The sequence below is a fragment of the Ranitomeya imitator genome, chromosome 7 (assembly GCF_032444005.1).
Source record: "Ranitomeya imitator isolate aRanImi1 chromosome 7, aRanImi1.pri, whole genome shotgun sequence".
Lineage (NCBI taxonomy): Eukaryota > Metazoa > Chordata > Amphibia > Anura > Dendrobatidae > Ranitomeya > Ranitomeya imitator.
In genome coordinates, this window is record NC_091288.1 from 185111533 (window position 1) to 185120647 (window position 9115).

The 9115-nt window shown below is 43.3% G+C and overlaps 1 long non-coding RNA gene across 1 annotated transcript; it reads right to left on the reverse strand.

Annotated features, from left to right (window-relative positions):
- Positions 1–895: 895 nt before the first annotated feature.
- Positions 896–8906, reverse strand: LOC138645827 (uncharacterized). The gene is made up of 3 exons (XR_011314767.1): positions 7619–8906; positions 2147–2299; positions 896–2054 (listed from the first exon to the last, which is right to left on the reverse strand). It is a non-coding gene; the product is annotated as an uncharacterized lncRNA (long non-coding RNA).
- Positions 8907–9115: the final 209 nt, after the last annotated feature.

The following is a 9115-nucleotide window of genomic DNA, read 5'->3' on the forward strand; positions in this document are numbered from 1 at the left end:
ACCGCAAAGTTATCTTTCCTATCCTCGTTCTGTCTAGAATATCGGGCCTCACTTTGCTGAATCTATTTCATCCCTACGTTTGTCTTTTCATCTTACTCACAGTCATTATATGTGGGGGGCTGCCTTTTCCTTTGGGGTATTTCTCTGAGGCAAGGTAGGCTTATTTTTCTATCTTCAGGCTAGTTAGTTTCTCAGGCTGTGCCGAGTTGCATAGGGAGCGTTAGGCGCAATCCACGGCTGCCTCTAGATGTGTTTGGAGAGGATCAGGAATTGCGGTCTACAGAGTTCCCACGTCTCAGAGCTCGTTCTATTATTTTGGGTTATTGTCAGATCACTGTATGTGCTCTGATCGCTATGTACATTGTGTTACTGAATTGCCTATCATAACAAGAAACCTCTGAAAGCGGACCTGACAATTAAAACTACTTATGTTCTCGTCTACCCTTCGCCGGGCTCCCCTCCCCCCCCCAATACCCCCTCCCCTTTTTTCTATCTTTTCTCAACAATCCTCTCCCCTTTCCCCTTTTTTCGTTTCCTTCCCTCTCTTTCTCTCGCCTCTCCCTCTGCTGTTCTCTTCTTTGAAGATCTTGTTTAACTTGTTTACTTCATCATTAATCCAATTGGTTATTCCAGGAAAATTATTCAAGTTTTGAATTTTACCGACTTTCTTAACACCTGGACTTGTAGTTGTAGCTGATGTTATAGCTCCTTAAAGAGGACTCTATTTTCTTTTTTTTTTCGACATTCTATCCATACACAGTTATAGTCCTTTGTTGCTATGTTCGAGACTACTGTATTTATCCTGTTCTTGTTACCATTTACTTAATAAAAAGAACGTTGAAAGAAAAGAAAGAATGATTGTACCACAAACCTAATTAGGCTTTAAACGATATATTTTAATTACTGCCAAAGCCTTTTTTTGTTTTTGTTTTGCAAGTTTTTTTTGGTTTTCAGGCCAATCCAAGTTGGCTTATTTTTTTTGTAAAACTTGAACATCATAACAAACTGCTATGACAGCACTAACATAAATAACACATAGTTTTCTTCACCAAACACAAAAGCAACAGAAAAAAATCACAGATTTTGGTAAGTAGGTGGTGGAGATGGGGGTAGGTCTGGGTCCTGGTCAGGTGGCCTTTGTTGGCCAAATTGTCCTTCACCCTGTGTGGATGATGTGTGGGCCGGACAAAAATTGGGCCTTGACTCAATGTGTGCCAGTTGGGTAATGGCCATAAGGAATCTGACCAAATCCCTCAGGTTGGGGCAAATATGGCCTGGAATCATATCCCACCCCAATATGGCCATGTCGTGCAAACCCAGGTTGGGACCAGCCTCCAACACTGGGTTTGGACAAGTGGCCATATTGGGAAGGTTGATGGTAGTCTGGCATATGGTACTGAGGTTGCCATGGTGGGTTTGGTGTGGGTAGGGGTTGAGGTGTAGGCTCACGTGGAGGGGGTGCTTCAAATCCCTGTTGAGCATGCACCCGTTGACATCTTTGCAGCCGCAGGAGATTACGTGATGACATCTGCCAACTCTCAATAGACTCCATAAGCTCATATGGGTCATTTGGGGGGGTGCATGCATCAATAAGAATTTGAATGCACCCTCTCACACGAAGCCTCACCTCACGCTCTATGGGATGTAAGCACCGGGCCAGGCTCCTCGTAAAGCCCTCCTCACCATCATCCTCAGTAACCCTTGCAAGGTAGTTCAACACCCCAGCATCAACATTTCTCCGACTTTGGAGGAGCTCTCTTCTGCAACGAGCACGCTGTAACATCACTGCAGCCTGTGGTGAGTGCTCTAGGGCAACAGTAGGGCTGCTGCTGTTGGCAGGATCATCCTGGCTTGCTTGTGCTGCTGCTGATGTTGGTGGGGCATCATCTTGGCCAAGTGCTGCTGGAGCTGGATGGGTGGTAGAGGAGGATCTTGGAGGGACTGAGCATGATGCATCTGAGGATGGACCAGCCATCTCTCCTCCTTCCCCAACTGGGTCTATGACCACCTCGGAATCCGACCCTGTCTCCCTCTCAGTGAGGTTAGAGTCTGTTCTGTTATGAAAGTATGTAGGAAAAACAAAAAACCATAACTGTCTGACCATTCTAAACATATGTGGATAATGTGTTGTGAGGTTTGTACTTACGGTCTGAGGTCCATACTGGGATTCAAGAAAGTCAAGCGATCATAATAGAAGTATTTTTTTTAAGAGGTGCGCCGGACCCACTCCTGTCACGCTGCTGTCTCTCCCTCCTATATTGATCGCGGATGCTCCGCCATCTTGTCGTTACATCATCCACTGCAACAAAATACAGTAAAATAATTTATTACACCATTATGCACAGTGGTCACACAAGGTGTTATTGAATATACAGATTTTAGTGTAGCCTAGGAAGCTGCATTTGTTTAAGATCTTAAATACTAATGTTGAAAAATACAACATATTATTAGAATGTAAGGCCATAAGGACAGAGTCTGCTAACCTCTATACCAGTATGTATTTCTTCTGTTGAACACTGTAAGGGACATCTGTAAGAACCCTGTGTTTAACCCGTTTCTCATGTACAGCACCATGGACTTAATGGTGTTAGATAAATTAATATATTAAATAATAATCCATTTGAGGATAATTACTTCAAAGGAGTTAGGTACTGATGTTTCACATTAAAAAAATGTAAAAAAAACCATGAGTGTACTTATTTGTCTCTGTGCCTCACGTGTTTGCTGGTCATAATGTGGGAATAGGGACACACACACTCCTCCATGCTGCCTCTTTTTGGGCCCTGTTGGCATAGTTGGGATCTCTCTGGTCCCAAATTTCTGGCCTTTCTTGCACCAAAATAATCAACATGTCCACATTGATGATGGTAACCATGCTGATTCTCACTCTGTGGAGGCGTGCAGCAGACTTTCGTGTTCACTGTCTGGCTTTTTCAGCTAATTAGCATGTCTCAGCTTCCTGATTGAGGGCTTGGGACATTTCCTGGCGCCTGCCAGAGTGTAGCGTATTTCTCGCAAGTCACACACATGGTCCGTATGCATTCCGTATTTTGCGCGCCCCCATAGACTTTCATTGGCGTATTTTTTTGCGCAATACAGTGACAAACGCAGCATGCTGCGATTTTCTACACCCGTACAATACCGTATATTACGGATGCGTAATATACGGCTGATAGGAGCTGCCCCATAGACATTCATTGGGCCATGTGTAATGCGTATTTTACGGTCGTATTTTCGGCGCTCATATGTCCGTAAAACTCGCTAGTATGACGCCGGCCTCTGTCAGATAATACTCAGTTTCTTCCTGAAAATGATTGCAAACACAAATTCTTTGTTATTATTATCTTCATTTAATTGGTCTTAAATGAAAAAAACACAAAAAGAATTGTCCTAAAGCCAAATTGGATATAATTCCACACCAAACATAAAAAAGGGGGAGGACAAAAGTATTGGCACTGTTTGAAAAATCATGTGATGCTTCTCTAATTTGTGTAATTAACAGCACCTGTAACTTACCTGTGGCACTTAACAGGTGTTGGCAATAACTAAATCACACTTGCAGCCAGTTGACATGGATTAAAGTTGACTCAACCTCTGTCCTGTGTGTACCACACTGAGCATGGAGAAAAGAAAGAAGACCAAAGAACTGTCTGAGGACTTGAGAAACCAAATTGTGCGTAAGCATGAGCAATCTCAAGGCTACAAGTCCATCTCCAAAGACCTGAATGTTCCTGTGTCTACCGTGCGCAGTGTCATCAAGAAGTTTAATGCCCATGGCACTGTGGCTAACCTCCCTAGATGTGGACGGAAAAGAAAAATTGGCAAGATTGTGCGGATGTTGGATAAAGAACCTAGACTAACATCCAAACAAGTTCAAGCTGCCCTGCAGTCCGAGGGTACAACAGTGTCAACCCGTACTATCAGTCGGCGTCTCAATGAAAAGGGACTGTATGGTAGGAGACCCAGGAAGACCCCACTTCTTACCCCGAAGCTTAAAAAAGCCAGGCTGGAGTTTGCCAAAACTTAAAACTTTTTGGAAGAATATTCTCTGGTCAGATGACACAAAAGTAGAGCTTTTTGGGCAAAGGCATCAACATAGAGTATACAGGAGAAAAAAAGAGGCATTCAAAGAAAAGAACATGGTCCCTACAGTCAAACATGGCGGAGGTTCCCTGATGTTTTGGGGTTGCTTTGCTGCCTCTGGCACTGGACTGCTTGACCGTGTGCATGGCATTATGAAGTCTGAAGACTACCAACAAATTTTGCAGCATAATGTAGGGCCCAGTGTGAGAAAGCTGGGTCTCCCTCAGAGGTCATGGGTCTTCCAGCAAGACAATGACCCAAAACACACTTCAAAAAGCACTAGAAAATGGTTTGAGAGAAAGCACTGGAGACTTCTAAGGTGGCCAGCAATGAGTCCAGACCTGAATCCCATAGAACACCTGTGGAGAGATCTAAAAATGGCAGTTTGGAGAAGGCATCCTTCAAATATCAGGGACCTGGAGCAGTTTGACAAAGAAGAATGGTCTAAAATTCCAGCAGAGCATTGTAAGAAACTCATTGATGGTTACCGGAAGCGGTTGGTCGCAGTTATTTTGACTAAAGGTTGTACAAACAAGTATTAGGCTGAGTGTGCCAATACTTTTGTCTGGCCCATTTTTGGAGTTTTGTGCGAAATGCTCAATGTTTTACTTTTTGCTTCATTCTCTTTTGTGTTTTTTCATTCATGACAAATTAAATGAAGATAATACCAAAGAATTTGTGATTGCAATCATTTTCAGGAAGAAACTAAGTATTATATGACAGAATTGCAGGGGTGTCAATACTTTTGGCCACAACTGTATACCCTTTGGAAAATCTGATGAGGAATAAGTTTGGGATATGGTCCCGACTTCCCTTATCTGCGACGGGAAGAATTGGATTAATTAAAATGATAATTCTTCTTAAATGCGTTTATATGCTGGAACACACAACATTAAGGGTCCCTAAAAGTTTTTTAGAAAAATGCATAGTATGATGGCAGCATTTATATGGGGTCCGTCAAGACCTAAATTAAGTATTGGATCATTGCAGAGACCAAAAAACCAAGGTAGATATGCGGTCCCTGACTTATATTTGTATTATCTGGCTGGTCAGCTGCACTACTTAAAATATTGGGTAAATCAGGGTGAACTTAATAATGCAGAAGCCCACCTCGTGCATTTTTTGAGTGGAAATACACCGTGGGCAATATTGGAGGGTTCATACAGACCACCCCAAGGTTTGTTATTTGCGCATAGCTTAGCTATACAGGTTTGGAGAGAAAGTAAACGCATTTTGAAATTTACTGATTAAATTGGGGAAGTTCAGATATGGGATAATCCTGAATTCCTGCACCTTCAGAATGTACAGGACCCAGTTTTCTGGAAACAAAATGGAATAATAACACTTAATCAGTTTTTTGAAAATGAAACTTTATTATCGTTTGAACAAATCCATGTCAGGTTTGGAATTCCCCAGAGACTTTTATAGATATTTGCAATTAAGAGATGCCATAATGTATCAGTTCCCGTATCCAAGAATGAGAATATCTAAATACCCACTGATAGTAATACTTTCGACCCAAGGACCCACAGAAGTATTATCCTCCCTTTATACCTTTTTGTTAAACTCTAAATTCGCATCCACTCACCTCGCAGTGGAGAGAAAGTGGCGACACCTAATCCCCTCTATCACTGATGATCAGTGGAGCGATATCCTAGAAGTACATATGATGGAGTCACCTGCTGCAAATAATAAGTTAATACAGTTGTATATGTGGCACCTCAAGAGTTCGGGTACCACAGTGGTGCTGCCTTCCTCTCGGGGAAGGTAGTGCCATACTGGGAGACAGGAGGGATCCCTTTGGCAGGTGATCTTACATGCAACATATTCTGACTCCAGGCCAGAAAGGGGAGCTCTATACCTGGTTTTAGGGGAGCTTCTCTCAATATACATCCTGTTCTGGAAGAGGAGTTAGGTAGTCTGGTGCAGACAAGAGACAGGGAAGGAGCAGAGGAGTGATCAGGAGCTAGAGGAGGGTTGCAACTAGACCCAAGCAGAGCGCAGAGGCCGGGCACCGAGAGCCCGAGGCTGTGTGGAACTGCAAGTCCCAAAGCAGAACCGGAGGGCAGAGAACTGAAAGTAACCTGCCGACATAAAATCTGAGGTACAGCACCAGAGCTCGGAGTCAAGGCATAAAGACACCCAGAGAAACGGCTCAAGTTGCCTACCATGCAGGTACTGTCCCAGGACAAGAGAGAACGAGGACCTTGTCAGGATACTACAGGCAGCAAAGGGACTAATAGCGCAAAGTGGAAGACCTGTCAAAGGGGGTTCCACTTGTCTTCAGGCTGCCTGGACTCCATCTACACCTGTTGCCGGTACCCTGGACTGAGGCTGACTACAACAGTAAACCAGGTTAAGACTGCAATCCTATGTCTTCCGTTTATTTACTGGCAAGCCACCATCCTTGCCCACTATGCTGGGGGCCCTAGGGACCCCGCTTCTCGTGTGGGAAGTGTCACCATCTATGCAGTAACATCACCCCAGAGGACCCCTTTAAGCAGCGTTGGTCCCCTCTGACTGAGAACCACAGGTGGTGTCACGAATACAAACTTTATTAAACCCTTTAGACATTTCCCCTCTTACTTGAGTGTCCAGTGCCAAGGACCGGGTCGGTGCCACCGTGACCACCCCTTTGTGACCGGACCCAGTACTGAGTATCCCTATTGCCCTGGTGGGTGACTCATATATTCTTCACCAATCCCATCTGACCCCAAGTAGATTGTATAAATTTGGTAAAGGGGCGACTGATGAATGTCACAGATGTGAGGAATCCGGGGCTGATTTCTGGCACCTTATTTGGAACTGTAGGATTATATGGAGATATTGGAGTGAGGTCGTAGCTACATTGGAGCGGATAATGGAGATACCGAGCGGATGATGGGGATACCGATCGAATGTGGACCAGAATTTTAAATTCTGGGGGTCGTGGATGAGATGTGGGTCCACCATGATAGAATATTTCTTCGGGAAGCTCTATTTATGGCTAAAAAAGCGATTAGTATTGAGGTGGATGGGGGGGGGGGGGGGGAAATCTTCGATTCATCAGTGGAAGAAACTTGTGGATGAAGTAATTTCTTATGAAAACATACTATATAGAAAGAGGATGTCCCCAGAAATTTCAGAAGATTTGGGAAAGTTGGTGTGACTTGCCATTGACGCATATGGCTCCTGGTGATATGGTCTCTTCAATCTTGCGACATGGTCCCTGATGTGTATATCTATTCTGAATTATGAATGTGGTGATCTATGTAGGATTAGATTAATAACCTGATTATAACCTGATCTGCTACGAGCTTTAAAATATTTCTAAAACCTCTGTTGATTAGGAAGTGCAATGCCCGGTAAAATATATTATACTGAAGGTTATGTTTTATTTGTTTGTACACTATATTATTGAAGGTATTTTGTCATATCTATGTCAATGTGAATGTTGATATATGGATTATTTTGACGTTATGCTATGATATCATATGTTTGTTATCTTATTTTGTGGAATTCTTCAATAAAAAGTTTAAAAAAACGGATTACTTACCGGTAATGCTCTTTTATAGAGCCCACGACAGCACCCGAGAGGGGATCCGCTCCTAGGAACAGGAAACCTACAGAGATAAAAAGGGGCGGCCCCCCTAGCTCCTCAGTTGGGGTACAGAGAATGAGAGGAACCGCCTCCGGGCTTTAGTTAATCTGTCCCGTAATACTTTTACAGTATATCTACATATTCACACTCTTAAGCTATATACAGTCAACTATATACAAATAACCCCTCACCACTGGAATGCACCATGTGCAACTATAATTAAGGGAGGGAAGTGAGTGGGTGCTGTTGTGGGCTCTATAAAAGAGCATTACCGGTAAGTAACCCGTTTTTTCTTTTCGCCATGACAGCACCCGAGAGATTTTCAGAGACAATCACCTCGGGGGGACCACCGTGTCAAGAACTGATCTACCATAGACTAAGTCAGTTGAGGAAGATAAGTCTAGCCTACAGTGCCTATAGAAGGTAGAAGGCGAAGACCAGGTTGCGGCCTTACATATAAGGTCTTTCGGGACATTTGGTTTTTCGGCCCAGGAGGAAGATATGGCCCTTGCAGAATGCGCCCCCACGCCTTGTGGTGGATTCCTTTCTTTTGTCGCATATGCCAGTGCCATCGTGTCTCTGATCCATCGAGACAGCGTGCCCTTTGTGATCCTGGATCGATACAAAGAGAGCCCTGCTCTGTCTCCAGGGTCTAGTCCTATCTAAATAGGCCAGGACGGCCCTTTTTATGTTCAGGGCATGAAATCTTTCTTCCTCTGATGATGTGGGGTTATCATAAAAAGCGGAAAGATAGATTTCTTAGGATCTTTGGAATTTAGTAGCTATTTTAGGGAGATAGAATGGGTCTGTTTTTAACACTATTCTGTCGGAAAATACTGACAAGGGAGTATCAATTGACAGGGCCTGGAGATCGCTCACTCTCCTAGCTGATACCAAAGCTATTAATAAAACAGTCTTTAATATTAATAGTATTTAATGGCCCCTGACAAAGCCACCTTGCGGTGGCGATACGGGTCGGGCATCTCCACGGGCTCCCCCATTCTCAGGCCATTTACATATTATGTGACTTATTGGGTCTGTATCAGCCGCTCAATTGTTATAGCAGGATTTTTGATTTTTTTTCTCTGATTTGTAGGGCACTGGTTTATATATGTGTTATTTATAATGCCTGTTTTTTTATGTACTATCGAGTGACCACTTATTTATGTGAAGCTGTACTTGTACAGGTGTAGTGGTGCAATGTGGTGTGGCTTTTTGCCACTTAGAGGTATTTATTGTGATCATTTTCTATAGCATGTAATTTTGCACAGTGATTTATTGCTTGCTGTATACATTCATCTTACGGTGATCAGCATTTGCTGGTTGAATCTTGTATACTAACTCTTTGTACCTACTACAATATAAAATCTGTGTACTGGCCTTGGGAGGGGTAGCTCTAAGCTTTATTAAAAGCTACTTTGGGTTTCCATTTGTCATGTTGTTTGACTTTTA